Source organism: Entelurus aequoreus, linkage group LG15, assembly GCF_033978785.1.
Source record: "Entelurus aequoreus isolate RoL-2023_Sb linkage group LG15, RoL_Eaeq_v1.1, whole genome shotgun sequence".
Classification (NCBI taxonomy): Eukaryota; Metazoa; Chordata; class Actinopteri; order Syngnathiformes; family Syngnathidae; genus Entelurus; species Entelurus aequoreus.
In genome coordinates this window covers 14,736,327-14,760,326 of record NC_084745.1, presented here as the reverse complement: position 1 = coordinate 14,760,326, position 24,000 = coordinate 14,736,327, and the positions used below count along the sequence as shown (strand labels likewise).

General features: G+C 38.4%; 1 long non-coding RNA gene across 3 annotated transcripts in view; it reads left to right on the top strand.

Annotated features, from left to right (window-relative positions):
- Positions 1-24,000, top strand: part of LOC133629856 (uncharacterized) — a 643,518-nt gene that overhangs the window by 582,615 nt on the left and 36,903 nt on the right. Inside the window, exon 6 of one of the 3 annotated variants that reach the window (XR_009821130.1) lies at positions 19,251-19,320. The exons of the other annotated variants lie outside the window; for them this stretch is intronic. This is a non-coding gene — a long non-coding RNA (uncharacterized LOC133629856). The remainder of the gene's footprint in view (positions 1-19,250; positions 19,321-24,000) is intronic. 3 annotated transcript variants of the gene reach the window in all.

Here is a 24,000-nt window from a genome sequence, read left to right as displayed (position 1 = left end):
CTTGTTATAGAGTGCTAATCAGGCATATTTGGTCACTGCATGACTGCAAGTTAATCAATGCTAACATGCTATTTAGGCTAGCTGTATCTACATATTGCATCATTATGCCTCGTTTGTAGGTACCGTCATTTCCGGACTATAAGCCGCTACTTTTTCCCCTCGTTCTGGTCCCTGAGGCTTATACAAGGGTGCGGCTTATTTACGGCCTGTTCTTCTCCGACACCGACGAAGAGGATTTTGGTGGTTTTAGTACGCAGGAGGAAGACGATGACACAATGATTAAAGACTGACTTTTCATATACCGGTAGGCTGGTTATTTTGATAACGTACAGGCGAGCACTTTGTATTACTTTGCACCGTTGTATTATTTGTACTCTGCACGAATGCTGTTCGCCATGTCAAAGATGTGAAAGTTTGATTGAAAGATTTATTGTTAATAAATGGGATGCTTTGCGTTCCCAAACAGTCATCTCTGTCCCGACAATCACCTCCGTGGTAGCAGGAACCCCTATATACTACGGTAATTACACATCAAAACCCTGCGGCTTATAGTCGGGTGCGGCTTATATGTGGAGCAATCTGTATTTTCCCCTAAATTTAGCTGGTGCGGCTTATAGTCAGGTGCGGCTTATAGTCCGGAAATTACGGTATATTTGAGCTCATTTAATTTCCTTTACTAATGTTAATTTATATTTGCATGTCTCATGACACATTATCTGTATGTAATATTGGCTGCATTTCTGATAGTTGTTGGTGCGCCATGTTGTTCCAGACCACAGCAAACGTTAGCCAGCTTGCAAAGATTGTAGTAAATCCACTAAGAGAAGACACCCTGCCGTTTCCTTTAACTTGAACACACACATCTATACATTCAGTCATTTCCAGGAGTTATCTCATCCTGTGAGAAGTTTTACCAATGTTGCAAAAATGTGTAGAATAAATAAAATTACATTTCAACATTTCTGTCAACGAAGATTTGCGTCAGCCAGCGGCTAATATAGCTAATTAGGCACTTACAAAATGTGTTGCCATCATTATAACACTTAACACATACTGTAAGTCTTTTCATTTTCTGGCGGCTCCAGACGGATTATTTTTTTGTATTTTTGGTCCAATATGGAGTGTGAATTTTGTTTGTCTATCTGTGTTGGCCCTGTGATGAGGTGGCGACTTGTCCAGGGTGTACCCCGCCTTCCGCCTGAATGCAGCTGAGATAGGCTCTGGCACCCCCCCCCGCGACTCCCAAGAGGGACAAGCGGTAGAAAATGGATGGATGGATGGCTCTTTCAACATTTCGGGTTGCCGACCCCTGCCCCGAGTGCATCAGTCACATACTTGCCAACCTTGAGACCTCCGGATTTGGGGGGGGGGGGGGGCTTGAGGTGGGCGGGGTTAAGGGGGGAGGAGTATATTTATAGCTAGAATTCACTGAAATTCAAGTATTTCTTATATATATATATATATATATATATATATATATATATATATATATATATATATATATATATATATATATATATATATATATATATATATATATATATACAGTATATAAATAAAATAAATACTTGACTTTCAGTGAATTCTAGCTATATATATATATATATATATATATATATATATATATATATATATATATATATATATATATATATTATAATAATAATAATAAGAATTCACTGAAAGTCAAGTATTTATTTTATTTATATACTGAATATATATATATATATATATATATATATATATATAAAGAAATACTTGAATTTCAGTGTTTATTTAATTACACATATACACACACATAACACTCCTCTACTCATTGTTGTATTTGAAAGTGCAATGCTTTGCAGCCAGTAGCACAGCCTTTGAAGGAGCATAGGTATGGGCAGCATCTGTGAAATTTAATTTATATATATATATATATATATATATATATATATATATATATATATATATATATATATATATATATATATATATATATATATATATATATATATATATATATATAGCTAGAATTCACTGAAAGTCAAGTATTTATTTTATTTATATACTGAATATATATGTATGTATGTATGTATGTATGTGTGTATATATATATATATATATATATATATATATATATATATATACATACACACAGTATATAAATAAAATAAATACTTGACTTTCAGTGAATTCTAGCTATATATATATATATATATATATATATATATATATATATATATATATATATATATATATATATATATATATATATATATAGCTAGAATTCACTGAAAGTCAAATATTTATTTTATTTATATACTGAATATATATGTATGTATGTATATGTATATATATATATTTCTTATATATATATATATGTATATATATATATATATATATATATATATAAAGAAATACTTGAATTTCAGTGTTCATTTAATTACACATATACACACACATAACACTCCTCTACTCATTGTTGTATTTGAAAGTGCAATGCTTTGCAGCCAGTAGCACAGCCTTTGAAGGAGCATAGGTATGGGCAGCATCTGTGAAATTTAATTTGCAGGAAAGGAGTGAGTTTAGGGTTGAATTGTCCATCCTCGTTCTATTCTCTGTCACTCGTCGTCGCCATGACTGCCTCTTCTTCGTTCTTCTTTTCCGTCTCCTTCTTGCTGTGTGTGCAGTTGTGCACTCTCCAAAAGCCGTAGATGTTATAACGTGACTGGGCCGGCACGCTGTTTATATGAAGGAAAAGCGGACGTGGGGGATATCAAAATGACATCACGGCGTTTGTTGTTCCGCGCACACGCTCGACTCGCATAGCTCCCGAGCCGGGGTTATATTTGGAGCCCGGCGCGTGGTCAAGACTCCTGCGCCGTCGCCGTCGCCATGGCAACCCTTTGAACGCGCGCCAGCATCGCGCGCGCTCATTAGCGTATATGTGCGAAGCGCCGCGTTTGGCCGGGAAATGTTCTTTCTCCCTGACCGCTGCCGCCGTGCACGTGACGCGGCGCCACGCGCGCTGTCTTGGAGCGGCGGCTGCTCTTTGATCCGCACTGACTCACCGCCGCTGTGAATTCATTACGCACGTCAGACGAGTGTAAAACAGTGCAAAGGTCACGGAGTTGGCGCACCTCTCACCTTTTGCGTTGCTGCTAAGAGGAACTCTGAAACAATACTCCCCCCATTGCTACACAAACTCATAATATACTAATACATACTATACACATAATAATATGCAGTATCTATGTATTATTGTTGTCATGGTAATTTGCTAAAACACTATAAAGTTCTGCATCATGATGTTGCAAATAAAACCACTATTAGAAAGGCCAAACAATAACAAACATCATATAAAGTTGTCCCTCGCCACTTGCTGCTTCCAAGTATCCTACGTACAGTCGTGGTCAAAAGTTTACATGCCCTTAAAGCTACTGTGAGCCCTTAAAGCTACTGTGTGCCCTTAAAGCTACTGTGAGCCCTTAAAGCTACTGTGAGCCCTTAAAGCTACTGTGAGAGGATATATCATTTCATTTGAAAGCTCAAAACAAAGAGAAGTAAGAAAAAGGCATAAAGAACTGGAAAAAGAAATTAAAGAAATGGAAGAAATTCATATAAATTCTCTTTTGCAGTCTGACTATATTAAGATGCTGAAACTGAAAAACGAATACAATTCTCTTCTTCACGGGGAAGTATCTAAACTCTTACTGAAAAATAAACAAAAACATTTTGAAATATCTGATAAACCACAAACACTTCTGTCTAGACAGCTCAAAGGAGATCAAGCTAAAGCTGCTATCCACAAAATATGCTCAAAAACAGGTGAAACATGTACAGATTTACAGGATATCAACAATGTCTTTAAAGACTTTTATTCAGAATTATATAAATCTAGTTCAGCTATATCGGTTAATGATTTAAATGATTTTTTTACTCCATTAAATCTACCTCAACTGAGTCCAAACCATCAGAATTCTTTAAACAATACTATTTCAACTGAAGAACTGCTAAAAGCACTGAAATCTTTCTCCGTGAATAAAAGCCCTGGTCCAGATGGATTTGGTGCGGAGTTTTACCAAGCTTTTAGTGAAATACTGTCCCCTATAATACTAAGAATGTTAAATGACTCTTTCGTAAACAATAAACTTCCAAGCTCTTTGTATGAAGCTCATATATGTATAATACCAAAAAAGGGAAAAAATCCACTCGATCCAGCCAATTATAGACCTATTTCCCTGCTCAATCTAGACCATAAGATACTAACTAAGGTACTCGCAACAAGGTTAAGCAAGCACATAACAGAAATTATCCATCCGGATCAGGTTGGTTTTATCCCGGACAGACCTTCTTTTGGCAATGTACGGAGATTATTGAACCTGTTGTACTCGGACTGCATAGGAAACAAAAAGGCAGCCGTCCTGACTCTGGATGCTCATAAAGCTTTTGATTCAATTGAGTGGGCTTATCTACTTCATGTTCTCAAATTATTTGGGTTGGGAGAAAATTTTATAAAATGGGTTAAAATAATTTATTTTGCACCAAAATCATATGTCATAACTAATAATGTAATATCGGATAGTTTTGAATTACATTGTGGCGTGAGACAGGGCGATTGCCTTTCACCCTTACTTTTCAATTTGGCCCTAGAACCACTGGCTATTGGTTTAAGAATGAACTCTAATATTAAGGGATTTTCAGTGGGCACATCAGAGAGTCTCATTTCACTTTATGCAGATGATGTACTTGTTACACTTACTGAGCCAGAAATTGCATTACCACTTCTTTTAGAATATGTAGACTCTTTTGGTAAAATATCTGGTTACAAAATAAACTGGTCCAAAAGCGAGCTTATGTTCCTTGGAGATAATGTTAAGATCAGTCAAAACCCAGTTAAAGTTGCAGAAAATTATATATCCTATCTCGGCTTAAAAATATCTAAAAATTATGAATCATTACTAAAATTGAACTTTACTGAAGCTTTTGAGAAATTGAAAGTGTGTATAGAGTATTGGAAGACCCTACCCCTCTCTATGTTGGGTAGAGTGAATGCTGTCAAAATGATTACCCTGCCAAAATTTACCTATCTTTTTCAAAATTTACCAATTCTAATTCCTGCAGATTTTTTCAAAAAACTTGAATCTTTAGTTCTAGATTTTGTGTGGGGATATAAAAAACGCAGAATATCTAAAAAGCACTTATTCAGATCTACGGGGGAAGGGGGGCTGGGTCTCCCAATGTTCAAAAATTATTATTGGGCATCAAATCTGAACGCATTGACCTATTGGAAGATGGGGTTCCCAAAGAATGAATCACTTAATTCTGCTCCCTTGTGGCTGAAATTGGAACTGCAGTCATTAGTTAAACCTTACACATCATTGCTATCTTTACTTTTTACTAAACCAGTCTCTTCTATTAACTCAACAAGCCATAGTGTAGTAGTAAGAAATTCTATCAAAATTCTTTCTCAAATTAAAAAACTATTGAATATTTCCAATGTAACTATGTATTCACCATTGTCTCACAATCATGCATTTATTCCATCGATAACAGACAGAATTTTTTTTAACTGGTACTTGAATGGAATTAAATGCATAAAAGACATGTTTGTCGAGGACAGTCTTGCATCATTTGAGCAATTGCGAATCAAGTTCAAGTTGTCCCAATTCAGTTGGTTTTGCTACTTGCAGGCAAAAACATTTATTAAAGAAAACATTTCAAAGTATCATCTGGTAAATGAAAAACACCCTCTCTTAGAATTACTTAATTTATCAACCACAAGTAAAAAGCTTATCGCCAAATTTGCCAGCTGCTTCATTATGCCCATGACATCAGCAGACGATGTTAAAAGAGCATGGGAACAGGAACTAAGAATAACAATACCCAAACAGCAATGGGAACGGACACTCTCTCAAATTCACAATTGCTCAATTAACAGCAGACTTAGGCTCATACAGTTTAAAGTGATTCATCGTTTTTACTACTCCAAAGTCTTATTACACAAATTTTATCCTGATACATCTCCACTTTGTGATAAATGTAAATCTGTTGAAGGATCACTGTCTCATTCGTTTTGGGAATGTCCAATTATTCAATCATTTTGGTCCAGCATTTTCTTTTTTTACTCGGGGGCATATCAGAGAAAACTTGTCCCTGACAGGGATATAATCTTGTTTGGGTGGTCTTCAGAAACACAAAAACTTCCAAAATATATTACAGCCGTGTTGCTGCTTGGGACGGTCTTGGCCAAAAGACTCATTCTCAAAGACTGGAAAAGCCCATCTGCACCCAACTTCAGGAACTGGCTAAATGAACTTGTGAATGTAATGACTCTTGAAAGAATACGATTTATAAACTCTGCAAGTATGAATAAATGGGAACAAACTTGGAAACCTTTACTGACATATATTGAATCATAATTTAGACATTTAAGAAAAAAAAACAAGAATCTTTTTTGTAGGTGTATTCAAATTTTATTATCTTTATTATTTTCTGTATTGATCCTACATTATTGTTTGTTTGTTTTTTGTTACTTCTGATATGGCCTTCCCACGGTTTACTTGCTTATTTATGTATTTATTTTTTGTGACTTTTTATTTTGTATCGTTTTACATCTGAACAACTTCTGTGACTTCCCTTTTCTTTTTTTAAGTGTGAACGGTGGAGGGGCCCTCGAGAGGTGATCTTGGGATCACTTCCTGAGGACCCTTGATGCAGAGGAATGTTCATCCATCTTGCTATGGTCTGGATAGCCTGCTGATCCTGAGCCAGAGCGGGATGGATGGATAAATATATACAATATCTGGGTATCTTTTCTAATAATGTTTATACTGTAAACCTTGAATTGTTGGAGTTTAGGTGCACCTCTCTCCTCAAGTGTGCATGTGAGTGGTTATGAGTGGATGTGTGATTGTATGTAGGTTTTGCGTGACCAAAGTATGACTGTTAAATGTGATTTTAACTGTAAAATTCAATAAAAATATTTGCAAAAAAAAAAAAAAAAAAAGTTTACATACACTTGTAAAGAACATCATGTCATGGCTGTCTTGAGTTTCCAAATTCTCCGACTCTTATTTTTTTTGTGGTAGAGTGATTGGAGCACATATTTGTTGGTCACCAAAAAAAATTCATTAAGTTAGTTTTTTTTATGAATTTATTATGGGTCTACTGAAAATGTGACCAAATCTGCTGGGTCAAAAGTATACATACAGCAATGTTAATATGTGCTTACATGTCCCTTCACTGCAAAAAGTAAGTGTTCAAAAACAAAACAAAAAAATACAAAAAATTAGGGGTATTTTATTTGAACTAAGCAAAATTATCTGCCAATAGAACAAGACAATTCGGCTTGTCAAGACTTTCCAAAACAAGTAAAATTAGCTAACCTCAATGAACCCAAAAATACCTTAAAAAAGTGTATTCTCACTAATAAGTGCACTTTTCTTGGTAGGAAAAAAATAGAGACCTTTTTGCTCAATATGTTGAAAAATATTCTTAAATTAAGTAAATGGTAGTGCCATTATCTTGACATAATGATATGCACTCGGCATCATGGGTTTTTTTTCATGCTTGAAGTAAAAAATTATTACTTTAAAAAAGTAGTTTTATACTTGAGTGTTGATGACACGACTTTGCAACATTTGATATTCTAGTTTCAAGCATCTTTTACTCAATATAGGTCAGTGGTTCTCAACCTTTTTTCAGTGATGTACCCCCTGTGAACATTTTTTTAATTCAAGTACCCCCTAATCAGAGCAAAGCATTTTTGGTTGAAAAAAAGAGATAAAGAAGTAAAATACAGCAGTATGTCATCAGTTTCTGATTTATTAAATTGTATAACAGTGCAAAATATTGCTCATTTGTAGTGGTCTTTCTTGAACTATTCGGAAAAAAAGTTATAAAAATAACTAAAACTTGTTAAAATATAAACAAGTGATTAAATTATAAATAAAGATTTCTACACAGAAGTAATCATCAACTTAAAGTGCCCTCTTTGGGGATTGTAATAGAGATCCATCTGGATTCATGAACTTAATTCTAAACATTTCTTCACAAAAAAATAAATCTTTAAGATCAATATTTATGGAACATGTCCACAAAAAATCTAGCTGTCAACACTGAATATTGCATTGTTGCATTATTGCATTGTACTGAATGGAATAGCCTACTTGATTTGATGTTCTGTTTATGAACTTGCATTCATATTTTGTTGAAGTATTATTCAATAAATATATTTATAAAGGATTTTTGAATTGTTGCTATTTTTAGAATATTTAAAACAAATCTCACGTACCCCTTGGCATACCTTCAAGTACCCCCATTTGAGAACCACTGATATAGGTCATAAAATCTCAGCTACAAGCTGTAATATCTTACTTAGATAATTTAGGACCAAAACCCTTAAAACAAGTAAAACACTCTAACATAAAATCTGCTTAGTGAGAAGAATGATCTTATCAGACAGAAAATAAGCAAATATCACCCTTATTTGAGATATTTAATCCTACTTAGATTTCAGTTTTTGCCGTGTTGGCACGTTTCACTGCAATACGGCGCTTTTGGTAGCCATCCACAAGCTTCTGGTTGAATTTTTGACCACTCCTCTTGACAAAATTGGTGCAGTCCAGCTAAATTTGGTTTTCTGACATGGACTTGTTTCTTCAGCATTGTCCACACCTTTAAGTCAGGACTTTGGGAAGGCCATTCTAAAATCTTAATTCTAGCCTGATTTTGCCATTCATTTACCACTTTTGACGTGTGTTTGGGGTCATTGTCCTGTTGGAACACCCAACTGCGCCCAAGACCCAACCTCCGGGCTGATCATTTTAGGTTGTCCTGAAGAATTTGGAGGTAATCCTCCTTTTTCATTGTCCCATTTACTCTCTGTAAAGCACCAGTTCCATTGGCAGCAAAAAAGGCCCAGAGCATAATACTACCACCACCATGCTTGACAGTAGGGATGGTGTTCCTGGGATTAAAGGCCTCACCTTTTCTCCTCCAAACATATCGCTGAGTATTGTGGCCGTTAGGCCACAATACATGTCCATGTGATGTCAGATGAAACAAACATAGATCTGTGCTCCAATCACTCTATCACAAACAAATGAGAGTTGTAGAAATGATTGGTAACTCAAGACAGCCATGATACACTAATAATAGGTAATACACTAATAATAGTAGAAAGTAATAATAATGCAAAGGTGATATTGAGCAGGTTTGGGGATTAGGTTGTGCTCAGAAATGCTCAAACTCATAAAAAATAATCAGATCAATGCCATGTCAATTTAAAATTTGAAACGGTTACTTAACCCTCATGTTGTCCTCGGGTAATTTTGACCCGCCACTGTGTTAAAAACCAAAAAAAAATCCCCTAAACGATATTTTTTTTTAACTTGAAATGTTATGACTTTTCCTAGATTGGCACCAACAGTAGAAAAAGGGAAAAGTTGCTTTTATTTACATTTCCATGTAAGCTGTACAAACAAATTTACAAAGGTGGTCTTCGGGTCAAAATGACCCGTGAGTCACAAAGTGTTGAAATCAAAGTCATAGAGTTATTTATACATCACAGAATGTTACAATGTTTTAGTTGTTGTAGTCCATCAGTAGCAGAGCTCTTTTTTCTGTGGATTTCCAGAGATTATAAAGGTGCTGCAGATCACAGAGCCCCGAATTCTGTCTGTGCTGAAGCCATGAGTGTGCGTTATACCGCTGAAGAGGCTCTAGAGCTGATTTTTTTCAGATGTCCAGCAAGACAACTCTGATTCAGAAGAGGAAGTGGAGGATGTATCAGAAGGAGAAGATGGGGAGGAATACAATCCAGAGCATGATGAATCATCTTCAGAAGAAGAAAACCCTGAAGCTGAAAGAGAGACTTTCCTTTCAAAAAGTGGCAAAATAACATGGTCCTCAGCAGCATATGACCATCAAGGCAGGCATGCAGAACAAAACATCATAAAGATGACCCCAGGACCCACAAGGTATGCCGTTTCTCATGCCCATGACATTGTCTCTACATTCTACCTTTTTATCACACCAGCAATTGAAAAAATAATCCTGGAGATGACACATTTGGAGGGTTTTCGCAAATATGGAGACAGCTGGAAAAAGATGGATGAGACTGACCTGCAGGCCTACTTAGAGCTGCTAATCTTAGCGGGTGTATACAGGCTCCGAGGTGAGGCTGCAACTAGTCTATGGGATGCAGAGAGTGGAAGGCCAATTTTCCGAGCTACAATGCCACTCAAACTCTTTCGCACCTACTCAAGACTGATACGATTTGATGACCGTGAGTCAAGACCAACAAGACGTGTGACAGACAAACTTGCAGCCATAAGAGAGGTCTGGGAAAATGTAGTTCTTCTGAGCACACTGCACACAGATGGTGACGTTAGCGATCGTGAGGACAGGAAGCCAGTTTTCATCCTAGACTACAACCGCAACAAGGGAGGTGTGGACAACCTAGATAAGGTGATTGGAACATACAGCTGCAGAAGGATGACTGCCCGCTGGCCCCTGGTTATCTTCCACAACTTCATTGATGTTTCCTCCTACAATGCCTTTGTGATTTAGAAAGATCTCAACCCGACCTGGATGTCTCGTAAGCAGAACAAGAGGAGGGTGTTCCTGGAGAAACTGGGAAAGGCACTTGTAATTCCACTCATTGAAAGAAGGAAGCATGTCCCCCGCACAGAAGCCTCAGCAGCAGTTGTAAAAGCTATTCAGAGTGCAGGAGCTCCTGATCAACCTGAGGATGCAGCTACCACAGCCACTTCCCCAGCTAGGGCAAGTAAGAGGAAGAGATGTCAGTTCTGCCCTCAAAAGAAGGACTGTAAAACACATACTGTGTGCTGCAGGTGTAAGAAATATATCTGCAAAGGCTGCGCACTTGCATACTGCCCTACATGTGCCAATTAGGGTTAGTTAATTAGTTGAATGGGTTATGTTATTTTTCATATTTGTGTATTGTCCATTGTCTTCAATTGTTCACTGGAGAAAGAAAAAAAAGAAACTGAGTCATTGGGATGAATAAAAATGCATTCAAAACGCATATTTTTTTTGCTTTTCTTAAAGGCCTACTGAAACCCACTACTACCGACCACGCAGTCTGATAGTTTATATATCAATGATGAAATCTTAACATTGCAACACATGCCAATACGGCCGGGTTAACTTATAAAGTGCAATTTTAAATTTCCCGCTAAACTTCCGGTTGAAAACGCCTATGTATGATGACGTATGCGCGTGACGTCAATGGTTGAAACGGAAGTATTCGGACACACTGTATCCAATACAAAAAGCTCTGTTTTCATCGCAAAATTCCATAGTATTCTGGACATCTTTGTGGGTGAATCTTTTGCAATTTGTTTAATGAACAATGAAGACTGCAAAGAAGAAAGCTGTAGGTGTGATCGGTGTATTAGCGGCTGGCTACAGCAACACAACCAGGAGGACTTTGACTTGGATAGCAGTCGCGCTATCTGACGCTAGCCGCCGACCGCATCTATGATCTGGTGAAGTCCTTCGTCGCTCCGTCAATCGCTGGAACGCAGGTGAGCACGGGTGTTGATGAGCAGATGAGGCCTGGCTGGCATAGGTGGATAGCTAATGTTTTTAGCACAGCTCTGTGAGGTCCCGTTTCTAAGTTAGCTTCAATGGCGTCGTTAAGCTTCGCCAGGCTGGAAAGCATTAACCGTGTAGTTACATGTCCATGGTTTAATAGTATTGTTGATTTTCTGTCTATCCTTCCAGTCAGGGGTTTATTTCTTTTGTTTCTATCTGCAGTTAAGCCCGATGCTATCACGTTAGCTCCGTAGCTAAAGTGCTTCGCCGATGTATTGTCGTGGAGATAAAAGTCACTGTGAATGTCCATTTCGCGTTCTCGACTCTCATTTTCAAGAGGATATAGTATCCGAGGTGGTTTAAAATACAAATTTGTGATCCACAATAGAAAAAGGAGAAAGTGTGGAATCCAATGAGCCAGCTTGTACCTAAGTTACGGTCAGAGCGAAAAAAGATGCGTCCTGCACTGCACTCTAGTCCTTCACTCTCACGTACCTCATCCACGAATCTTTCATCCTGGCTCAAATAAATGGGGTAATCGTCGTTTTCTCGGTCCGAATCGCTCTCGCTGCTGGTGTAAACAATGGGGAAATGTGAGGATCCTTTCAACCTGTGACATCACGCTACTTCCGGTACAGGCGAGGCTTTTTTTTAATCAAAGACCAAAAGTTGCGAACTTTATCGTCGACGTTCTCTACTAAATCCTTTCAGCAAAAATATGGCAATATCGCGAAATGATCAAGTATGACACATAGAATAGATCTGCTATCCCCGTTTAAATAAAACAAATTCATTTCAGTAGGCCTTTAATAGTAAATGATCAGAAATGCTAAAAAACATGTGAATTTTCGACACATGTGCAAAACATTGTTTTGATATCGAAGCCCCCAAAAAGCCATTTGGTTAGTGAAATAAAAAATCAGAATAAGATTAGAGAGCCACTGAAGCACATTAAATATATTTATTAACCACGGGGGAGACAATCCAGTGAAAAGATTCAAAAGAGCTGCCTTCCCGCAACTGAGCTAATTCTGCTTTGTCTGTGTCTCTCGCTGATGCCACGTCTTATTTGGCAACAGGCACCGCATTTAAATGCTTTCATGAAACGTCTTTCAACTGCATATGAATAGAATAAATTAGAATAGAACGCTTGAGTGTTATCAAACATGAGAGCATGACGGAAAAACACACCTACTTTGTTAGGTGCAGTTGAAGTTTTTTTTTGGTGTTTTCTTAAAGTAACGCATTAAATACTTTACCTAGTAATGAATTACATGCATTAAAGACTAATTCAGTTACTAAATAAATAACTTTTTGAGCAAAGTAGCAAGTAACTATAATGAATTACTTTATCAAAGTCATTTCCCAAACATTGGTTTGGTATGACAGAAACGGACGTACGTGAGTTTTATTATCCGGCAATGGTTGCAACATTTCTCACACGGGTGTCAAAATGTTTTATTTTTGAATGAATTGCGATTATTTGTAACGATTCTTACTCGTTTAAAAAATATATAAAATCGATTTTAAAAAAAGACACTCGGACAATTCATGTTGTTAAAGTAGATGCTCATATCTGCTGTACAGATTTACTTTAGAAAAGAGAATTGCTGCATATTTCTCTTGCCTTATTTTGATTTGACTTTATTAAATGTTTAGGTAGAATTGTATTCAACAAAACCAGTTTTCTTTTAAGTAATATAGAAATTGATTAGAGGTCTTTATCTATTTTATGGAAGAATGTAGTTTCATCATAGAACTGGTACCCAGTGTTATTAAAAAGTATTGCTTTTGTATCGAGAATCTATTCCGAATGAAATTGTTACCCCCAAGAATCAAATCGAATCGTGCCGCGCCCAAAACAACGAAAAAGAAATGCCTCGCACAAAGTCGGCGTCATGTTTTGTTGTTTCGCTATCGATAACAGTTACCTGCATAACGAAGAATATGAATCTCCATGTTTTTATGTCCGTGTTTTGTATCCTTGGCACAGTAATAACGGGAAAACGGTAACATTTAGCAGGTTTTGGGAATAGGCTGTGCTTAAAATGCAGAAAATATGTGATTTTTCACCAGAGTAATGGTATTACAACATTTGGTGAGGTATTGAATATTAGTATTATACAGTATTGTAGTATTGAGTTAACACAACATATTTGTACCATGAATTGATTAACGTGGACCCCGACTTAAACAAGTTGAAAAACGTATTCGGGCGTTACCATTTAGTGGTCAATAGTATGGAATATGTACTCTATTGTGCAATCTACTAATAACAGTTTCAATCCATCAATCAAAATCCTGTACCCCCAAAAGGAGACTTACTGTAAATTAGGTAAGGTTGTATTTTTGCCTCATTCCTGTGACAATCATGCATTCGTGACTGAAGCATTGAGGAGTGAGACTATCCAGGACCAGCTGCAGGGTGCTCAAACAACCACCAGGTAGCATATGTGAGCAGATAATACTGTATCATCTCTTTTGGCTTTCGGTCTTATCAGGTCGGTGGTGCACGCTTTAAAGGGAAACTGGACTTTTTGGGGGGAATTCTGCCTGTTTTTTTTTTTTGCATTCCAAATATGAAATAAATGCGATAACAAGTCTGCTTACAATGGAGCCAATGAGAGCCGTTCAATTCCGCTTATGAAGCCCATAAAAAACTGGGTTTTATATACATGATGTAAGTATATATATATATATATATAATGTAGTAACAAGCACATTTATAATATTTTATATTTACGTATTGATAATTTTAAGCATACACGGTGCATTAATCATTAATTATAATTAATTATCATTAATGATATCCAATAACAACAAATCAGCTGAGCTCATTAAGAATATTATAATGGATAATAAGGGGTGTGAATTCAATTTTCATCAGCTTGATGTCAGTGAGGTTGAGAGGTTACTACACTCTCTTCCGGACAACAAAGTAGCTGGTATAGACAACCTGGATAGTAAGTTACTGAGAATGACTGCTGGTATCATATCAGTGCCTGTTTGTCATATTTTTAATAGATGTTTACAAGTGGGCCTGTGTCCAAATATATGGAAGGTGGCAAAGGTTACTCCTCTACATAATGATACCAAATTGGCTTTCAGTGAGGGCACTTCTAGACCAATAAGCATCCTATCTGGTTTATGTAAAATACGGGAGAAATGTGTGTATGCACAAATTCAAGCTTACTTTCAATCAAATGGGCTAGCAACTGATTCTCAACATGCATATACAAACCCCGTTTCCATATGAGTTGGGAAATTGTGTTGGATGTAAATATAAACGGAATACAATGATTTGCAAATCCTTTTTAACCCATATTCAGTTGAATGCACTACAAAGACAAGATATTTGATGTTCAAACTCATAAACTTAATTTTTTTTTTTCAAATAATAATTAACTTAGAATTTAGCTGTACTGCAGCAATTTAGTGGTCAAGTGGTCAAGCAGAAGCTTGTGGATGGCTACCAAAAGCGCCTTATTGCAGGTAAACTTAGAATTTCTTGGCTGCAACATGTGCCAAAGTAGTTGGGAAAGGGCATGTTCACCACTGTGTTACATGGCCTTTCCTTTTAACACTCAGTAAACGTTTGGGAACTGAGGAGACACATTTTTGAAGCTTCTCAGGTGGAATTCTTTCCCATTCTTGCTTGATGTACAGCTTAAGTTGTTCAACAGTCCGGGGGTCTCCGTTGTGGTATTTTACGCTTCATAATGCGCCACACATTTTCAATGGGAGACAGGTCTGGACTACAGGCAGGCCAGTCTAGTACCCGCACTCTTTTACTATGAAGCCACGTTGATGTAACACGTGGCTTGGCATTGTCTTGCTGAAATAAGCAGGGGCGTCCATGAGAACGTTGCTTGGATGGCAACATATGTTGCTCCAAAACCTGTATGTACCTTTTCAACATTAATGGCGCCTTCACAGATGTGTAAGTTACCCATGTCTTGGGCACTAATACACCCCCATTTCATCACAGATGCTGACTTTTCAACTTTGCACCTATAACAATCCGGATGGTTCTTTTCCTCTTTTGTCCGGAGGACACGAAGTCCACAGTTTACAAAAACAATTTGAAATGTGGACTCGTCAGACCACAGAACACTTTTCCACTTTGTATCAGTCCATCTTAGATGAGCTCAGGCCCAGCGAAGCCGACGGCATTTCTGGGTGTTGTTGACAAACAGTTTTCACCTTGCATAGGAGAGTTTTAACTTGCACTTACAGATGTAGAGACCAACTGTAGTTACTGACAGTGGGTTTCTGAAGTGTTCCTGAGCCCATGTGGTGATATCCTCTACACACTGATGTCGCTTGTTGATGCAGTACAGCCTGAGGGCTTAGCTGCTTACGTGCAGTGATTTCTCCAGATTCTCTGAACCTTTTGATGATATTATGGACCGTAGATGGTGAAATCCCTAAATTCCTTGCAATAGCTGGTTGAGAAAGGTTTTTCTTAAACTGTTCAACAATTTGCTCACGCTTTTGTTGACAAAGTGGTGACCCTCGCCCCATCCTTGTTGTGAATGACTGAGCATTTCATGGAATCTACTTTTATACCCAATCATGGCACCCACCTGTTCCCAATTTGCCTGTTCACCTGTGGGATGTTCCAAATAAGTGTTTGATGAGCATTCCTCAACTGTATCAGTATTTATTGCCACCTTTCCCAACTTCTTTGTCACGTGTTGCTGGCATCACATTCTAATGTTAATGATTATTTGCAAAAAAAAAAAAATGTTTATCAGTTTGAACATCAAATATGTTGTCTTTGTAGCATATTCAACTGAATATGGGTTGAAAATGATTTTCAAATCATTGTATTCCGTTTATATTTACATCTAACACAATTTCCCAACTCATGGAAACGGGGTTTGTACCTTGGGCTAACCGGGCATGCCAAATTGGTTCTTTATGCTGATGATGCAACCTTATATCATGCTGCACCATCATGCAGTGTACTTAATGTAGCATTGAGTGAGGAACTAAAAGCTGTGCATGACTGGACAGTATGTAACAGACTTGTCCTTAACATCTCAAAAACAAAAAGTATTATATTGGGGACTAGGCAAGGGTTATCGTGTGACCCAAAGTTGGATCTGAGGCTAGGTATTTCAACAGTTCAACAGGTCAGAAGTGCCAAGCTCCTTGGAGTGATGCTGGACTGCACTCTATCCTGGTCAAATCATATCAGTGATATAGTTACAAAGATGGGAAGGGCTGTTCTTTGTCAGATTGTTAAAGGCCTACTGAAAGGATTTTTATTTATTTAAACAGGGATAGCAGATCCATTCTATGTGTCATACTTGATAATTTCGCGATATTGTCATATTTTTGCTGAAAGGATTTAGTAGAGAACATCGACGATAAAGTTTGCAACTTTTGGTCGCTGATAAAAAAAAGCCTTGCCTGTACCGGAAGTAGCGTGACGTCGCAGGTTGAAAGGCTCCTCACATTTCCCCATTGTTTACACCAGCAGCGAGAGCGATTCGGACTGAGAAAGCGACGATTACCCCATTAATTTGAGCGAGGATGAAAGATTTGTGGATGAGGAACGTCAGAGTGAAGGACTAGAGTGCAGTGCAGGACGTATCTTTTTCGCTCTGACCGTAACTTAGGTATAAGCTGGCTCATTGGATTCCACACTTTCTCCTTTTTCTATTGTGGATCACAAATTTGTATTTTAAACCACCTCGGATACTATATCCTCTTGAAAATGAGAGTCGAGAATGCGAAATGGACATTCACAGTGACTTTTATCTCCACGACAATACATCGGCGAAGCACTTTAGCTACGGAGCTAACCTGATAGCATCGGGCTTAACTGCAGATAGAAACAAAAGAAATAAACCCCTGACTGGAAGGATGGACAGAAAATCAACAATACTATTAAACCATGGACCTGTAACTACACGGTTAATGCTTTCCAGCCTGGCGAAGCTTAATAATGCTGTTGCTAACGACGCCATTGAAGCTAACTTAGCTACGGGACCTCACAGAGCTATGCTAAAAACATTAACTATCCACCTACGCCAGCCAGCCCTCATCTGCTCAACACACGTGCTCACCTGCGTTCCAGCTATCGACGGAGCGACGAAGGACTTCACCCGATCATCGATGCGGTCGGCGGCTAGCGTCGGATAGCGCGTCTACTATCCAAGTCAAAGTCCTCCTGGTTGTGTTGCTGCAGCCAGCCGCTAATTCACCGATCCCACCTACAGCTTTCTTCTTTGCAGTCTTCATTGTTCATTAAACAAATTGCAAAAGATTCACCAACACAGATGTCCAGAATACTGTGGAATTTTGCGATGAAAACAGAGCTTTTTGTATTGGATACAATGGTGTCCAAATACTTCCGTTTCAACCATTGACGTCACGCGCATACGTCATCATACATAGACGTTTTCAACCGGAAGTTTCGCGGGAAATTTAAAATTGCACTTTATAAGTTAACCGGGCCGTATTGGCATGTGTTGCAATGTTAAGATTTCATCATTGATATATAAACTATCAGACTGCGTGGTCGGTAGTAGTGGGTTTCAGTAGGCTTTTAAGAGTTTAGTCTTGTGTCATCTGGACTATTGTTCTACAGTCTGGGCGTCTGCTGCAAGTGGTGAGATCAGTAAGCTCCAGATTGTCCAGAATAGGGCAGCAAGGCTGGTTCTGGGTTGTTCACTAAGATTAGAACCAATGTGAACCAAATGCATGCTTCTCTTTCCTGGCTAACAGTGCAGAACAGGTTGTCAGCTAATACTCCAATGTTGTTCAAATCAGTAACAGGTAGTAAAACTCCTGCTTTTCTCATGGCCCAAATAGTTTACAGTAGCACTATACATAATCATAATACCAGCGCGTCTAGTGAGGAGCATTTTGTACTCCCTCGTCCCAGGAAGAATGCTTTGCAGAAATCTTTTTTTTATAGATCTGTATCGCTCTGGAATATCCTGCCTCGAATTCTCACCGGCATTGAAAGTAAACAGGTTTTTAAAAGGAAAGTAATATTTTATCTGAGTCTGTAAATTAGTTTGCTTGTTGATGATTGTTGTTTGGTTTTGTATTGTGTAGTTATATTTATGTGGTAATTATTATTCTGTGACTGTAAATTGTTTGCTTGTTTTCTTATTGATGCTTTTATTTTTTTTCTGTATTGTGTAGTTATATTTATTTGGCAATTATTATTCTGTGACTGTAAATTGTTTGCTTGTTTTCTTATTGATGCTTTTATTTTTTTTCTGTATTGTGTAGTTATAATTACATGCTTTTATTTGTAATTGTCATTGAGTTTGTGGACCCCAGGGAGACTAGTGGGTTGTTATGGAAACCAGCCTTATAAGAAATCAAATCAAAATCCAATTTAGAAAAATGTATCACGTTTGCTTTGTTTTCATCACTGATTATTACTCACTGCAGACAATCAGCATCAAGGTTTTGAATTGGGGGTTGAATCACCAAAATGATTCCCGGGCGCGGCCACCCCTGCTGCTCACTGCTCCCCTCACCTCCCAGGGGGTGAGGGTGATGAGTCAAATGCAGAGGTTAATCTCACCACACCTAGTGTGAGCGTGTGACAATCATTGGTACTTTAACTTTAACTTTATGAGAGCCAACAGACATAATAAAACATCACTCACTGTACAAGGTCTGCTGTCAACTGCTAGATTGTTCATATATACCCCTATAAATGTCCTCGCCAGTTTCGAGTCGTAGATGGCTGTCAAAGTGGACCAACTTGTCCGAATACCTACTCAGACTTCTTCTGTCCAGGTGAGATGTGTGATTTATGATCTGGAACAGGGGTCCCCAAACTTTTTGACTCAGGAGCCACATTGGGTTAAAAACATTTGGCCGGGGGCATGGCTGTATATATATATATATATATATTTATATATATATATATATATATATATATATATATATATATATATATATATATATATATATATATATATATAGAAAGGACAGATTAAAAAAAAGAATGATTTAAAAAAAAATATATATATATTTTTTTACACTTGGGATTTCCCGCGGGCCGGATTTTGAACGCTGGCGGGCCGTTTCCAGCCCGCGGGCCGTACAACTTGGGACCAATGATCTAGAACAAACTTACAGGGAGCAAGGAAGTGAGGAAACAAACCACTTGATGATGTAAACATAGTGTGACACGGAAGCGATCACGCCGCCGCTATAAATAGTCCGTCTGTGTTACCGCTTATAATAACAATATCATTAATACTTGGTTAATATTCAAATCACTAATTGTAAATAGAGTATTGTTGGCACTTTTTGTATGGTTGTTTATTGGATTTTATGGGCGAAAATAGAGAAGCTCCCATTGGCTACACTGTAAAAATAAATAAAAATACATGACATGTTGTAACATGTGGCTTGGCATTGTCTTGCTGAAATAAGCAGGGGCGTCCATGAAAAAGACGCTGCTTGGATGGCAACATATGTTGCTCCAAAACCTGAATGTGTCTCGTGGGGGTCGCATATTTATGCGGGATCGTTCCTCCAATGCAACACGGACACTCCAGACAAAAACGTGAAGGTAAGAGATGATTTATTTAACATAAATCATAGGCAAACAGAAAACATGCAAAAGAAAAGCGTGCCGAATGCACGGGAAGCTAAGACAACAACTTTAGCACAGAGTCAAAAACAAGAATACAGAAACGTGACTGTTGCTTACCGCAAACAATGAAGCCAGACAGAGTGTGGTGACCAACGTGAATAAATAGCTCTCTGATTAGTGCTCAACAGCAGGTGAACGTGCCGAACACTAATCAGAGGCAGGTGAAACCAATAAGTACCCATAATGACCAAAACAAACCCCCGAACTGCACAAAAATACTAAGGATGTCCAAAACTAACAACATAACTAAACAAAACATGATCCGGACCACGGATCATGACAGAATGTACCTTTCAGCATTAATGGTGCCTTCACAGATGTGTAAGTTACCCATGCCTTGGGCACTAATACACCCCCATACCATCACAGATGCTGGCTTTTCAACTTTGCGCCTATACAATCAGGATGGTTCTTTGTTCTGGAGAACACGACGTCCTCAGTTTCCAAAAGCAATTTGAAATGTGGACTTACGTGTCTGACCACGGAACACTTTTACACTTTGCATCAGTCCATCTTAAATGAGCTCGGGCCCAGCAAAGCCGGCAGTGTTTCTGGGTGTTGTTGATAAATGGCTTTCGCTTTGCATAGTCGAGTTTTAACTTGCACTTCTAGATGTAGCAAACCACTGTAGTTACTGACCGTGGTTTTCTGAAGTGATCCTGAACTCATGTGGTGATATCCTTTACACACCGATGTCACTTTTTGATGCAGTACCGCCTGAGGGATCGAAGGTCCGTAATTTTATTGCTTACGTGCATTGGTTTTTCCAGATTTTTGATGATATTACAGACCGTAGATGGTGAACTCCCTAAATTCCTTGCAACAGCTCATTGAGAAATGTTATTAAACTTTTGGACAATTTCCTCACGGGTTTGTTCACAAAGTGGTGACCCTCGCCCCATCCTCGTTTGTGAATAGCCAAGCATTTCATGGAAGCTGCTTTTATACCTAATCATGGCACCCACCTGTTCCCAATTATCCCGTTCACCGGTGGGATGTTCCAAATAAGTGTTTGATGAGCATTCCCCAGTTTTCTCATTTTTTTTGCTATTTGTGTCAGCTTTTCTTTAAACATGTTCTAGGCATCAAATTCCAAATGAGCTGATATTTGCAAAAAATAACAAAGTTTCTCAATTGGAACGTTAAGTATATTGTCTTTGCAGTCTATTCAATTGAATATAGGTTGAAAAGGATTAGAAAATTATTGTTTTTATTTACAATTTACACAACATGCCAACTTCACTGGTTTTGGGGTCTGTAAATAACGAGATGCGACATTAGTAGGTTGGCGCCTCTGACAGCTCCGTTTTAAAAGTTGTGCAGGAAGTGAGAATAGCGGCGGTCAAATCATTTCATTCCTGTTATTCCCAGTGGGGGGAGCGTTGTGCGTTGGCCCCCAGTGCGCGTGGCGTGATGATTTGTTTTGCTAAGCAGTCACCTACACTGGGAACAAGTGAGTCACATCTGATGAAACTCTGCTCTGCTGCACTTTTCAATCTATCCTTCCTCGCCGGCAAGCAGCTTTTAATAAAAACTAGAAAGTCACAGAGGGCCGTAATATGGATGTATGAATAGTGTGTGTGTGTGTGTGTGTGTGTCATCGATCTAATTTGTGTGCTGCAAATAAGACAATTCAATCTTTTGTAGTAATTGATGCTTCCACCTGAGGGCAGTGCTTTCTAATCTAATAGAAGATAAATGTGTTGCTCCTCTTCAATTAAGCCGCAGTGTCGCGTCGCCTCTTTGGCGTCGGTTCGACGGATCGGGCGTCTGCGACGGAGCCATCCCGGCGCGAGTGAAGTGCGCCTCAGTGTTTGCTTTGAAGCCTCCTTTGTGTCCTCGCCTCCGTTGGCCGAGCACAGCATTTCCGCTCCCGCTTTATTCTCTCCAGAAACAATTATATTCTCCCGCCGTGCAACTCAATTACGGTCCCAGCTCAGGAGAAAGGAGAGAGCCCGAGGCCTCGCTCTTTCTCGTCCCCCTAGTCTTCATCCGGAGACAATCTTTTAGCCGCTGACACGGGGACACCTTCTGGAGGCCATGCAGGATAAAAAAACATTTTTTTTCTTCCGGGGAATGAAAAGCGGCAAAATGCTCCAAAGGGTCCGTCTTGGAGTGACAACGTAATTTAGTCCCCGCTCCTGTTCCAGTATACAGGCTGTTGTTATGATGTATCTTTGCAAAGTGGATGTAAACAGGTAGTTGCTCCCTATTGGTCCTACCTCCTGATGGCAAATGTCAATCATAAACACTGCCCTTCAATATCGGCAATAAACTATTGCCACTATTTGACAATCATGACTGTCAGAAAAATTGTATGTAAATGATCAAAAAACGTTCAGTTTCACTGAGTTCCCAATGAACAGACAAGAGGCTGTCTTTGTTGCACCAAGCCAAAGGCTTGGAAAATTCCATTGTGTACGATGGGAGGAGACGGGAGGGTGGTTATCTATTGTCTTCCAAGACCTGCCTAAGCTCGATCCAGGACTAGCCCAAGCCCGAGGCATTTTTTTCTCTTGTGCTAATGTGACCAAAAACAAGAGCTGTTTACATACGCCCCATTCCTTTAGAAACAGCTGTTGTTGTGTAAGCAGGGAATATCCAAATAAAGGAGGAGACGTAAACCTTTTTTCGTCAGAGCGTGCTGGAAACTGTGAAAGAGTACAGACCAGACGTTTCTCCTCAAATTGAGTCCAAATAGAATTCTGTCTCTTTGATTATTTGCTTCTTGTCCTGTTTAATAGATGTCATCAGTGTTTGAACCTGACAATGACGAAACGAGCACGAACACACGTTATCCATCGGAATAACGTGTGTTCGTAGTAATGGCAGTATATAATTCCGGCGTTACTAAGATCGTCATTTTTACTAGTAACGAGCAGAGTTAGGAAAGTTATTACTTTCCTATATCTGGTGTATGCAGTTGTGAGATGTTTCATGAGAGAAGAGTGCATATGTGCCTTTAATGTACCAAAAGAGGGGGAAAACAAGTTGCCATTATCACATATGTCGGATTTATAACACCAAAAGACTTCCAAAGTTTGCGTATTTATACAAAACCAAAACCCAAAACCAGTGAAGTTGGCATGTTGTGTAAATCGTAAATAAAAACAAAATACCCGTACAATGATTTGCTAATCTTTTTCAACCTATATTCAATTGAATAGACTGCAAAGACAATATACTTAACGTTGGACACGTGGACACCTTCTGGAGGCCATGCGGGATAAGAAACCTTTTTTTTTTTTCCGGGTAATGAAAAGCGGCAAAATGCTCCAAAGGTCCGTCTTGGAGTGACAACGTAATTTAGTCCCCGCTCCTGTTCCAGTATGAAGGCTGTTGTTATGATGTATCCTTGCAAAGTGGATGTAAACAGGAAGTTGCTCCCTATCGGTCCCGCCTCCTGATGGCAAATGTCAACCATAAACACTGCCCTTTAATATCGGCAAGAAACTATTGCCACAATTTGACAATCATGACGAAACGAGCAAGTCAGCAATGGTGTTCATCGGAATAACGTGTGTTCGGAATAATGGCAGTATATAATACCGGCGTTACTAAAGTCGTCACTTTTACAAGCAACGAGCAGAGTTAGGAAAGTTACTTTAAAAAAAAAAAATCACAGTTACTCGTCACTTTCCAAAGAAGTAGTTGAATTACTAATGGTAGAATTCTACATGTAATTAATTATTTCAGAAAGTAATTATTTTCCTATATCTGGTGTATGCAGTTGTGAGATGTTTCATGAGAGAAGAGTGCGTATGTGCCTTTAACACGCGAAGTCCCAGAGAAGGGTCAATTGACACTTTTAC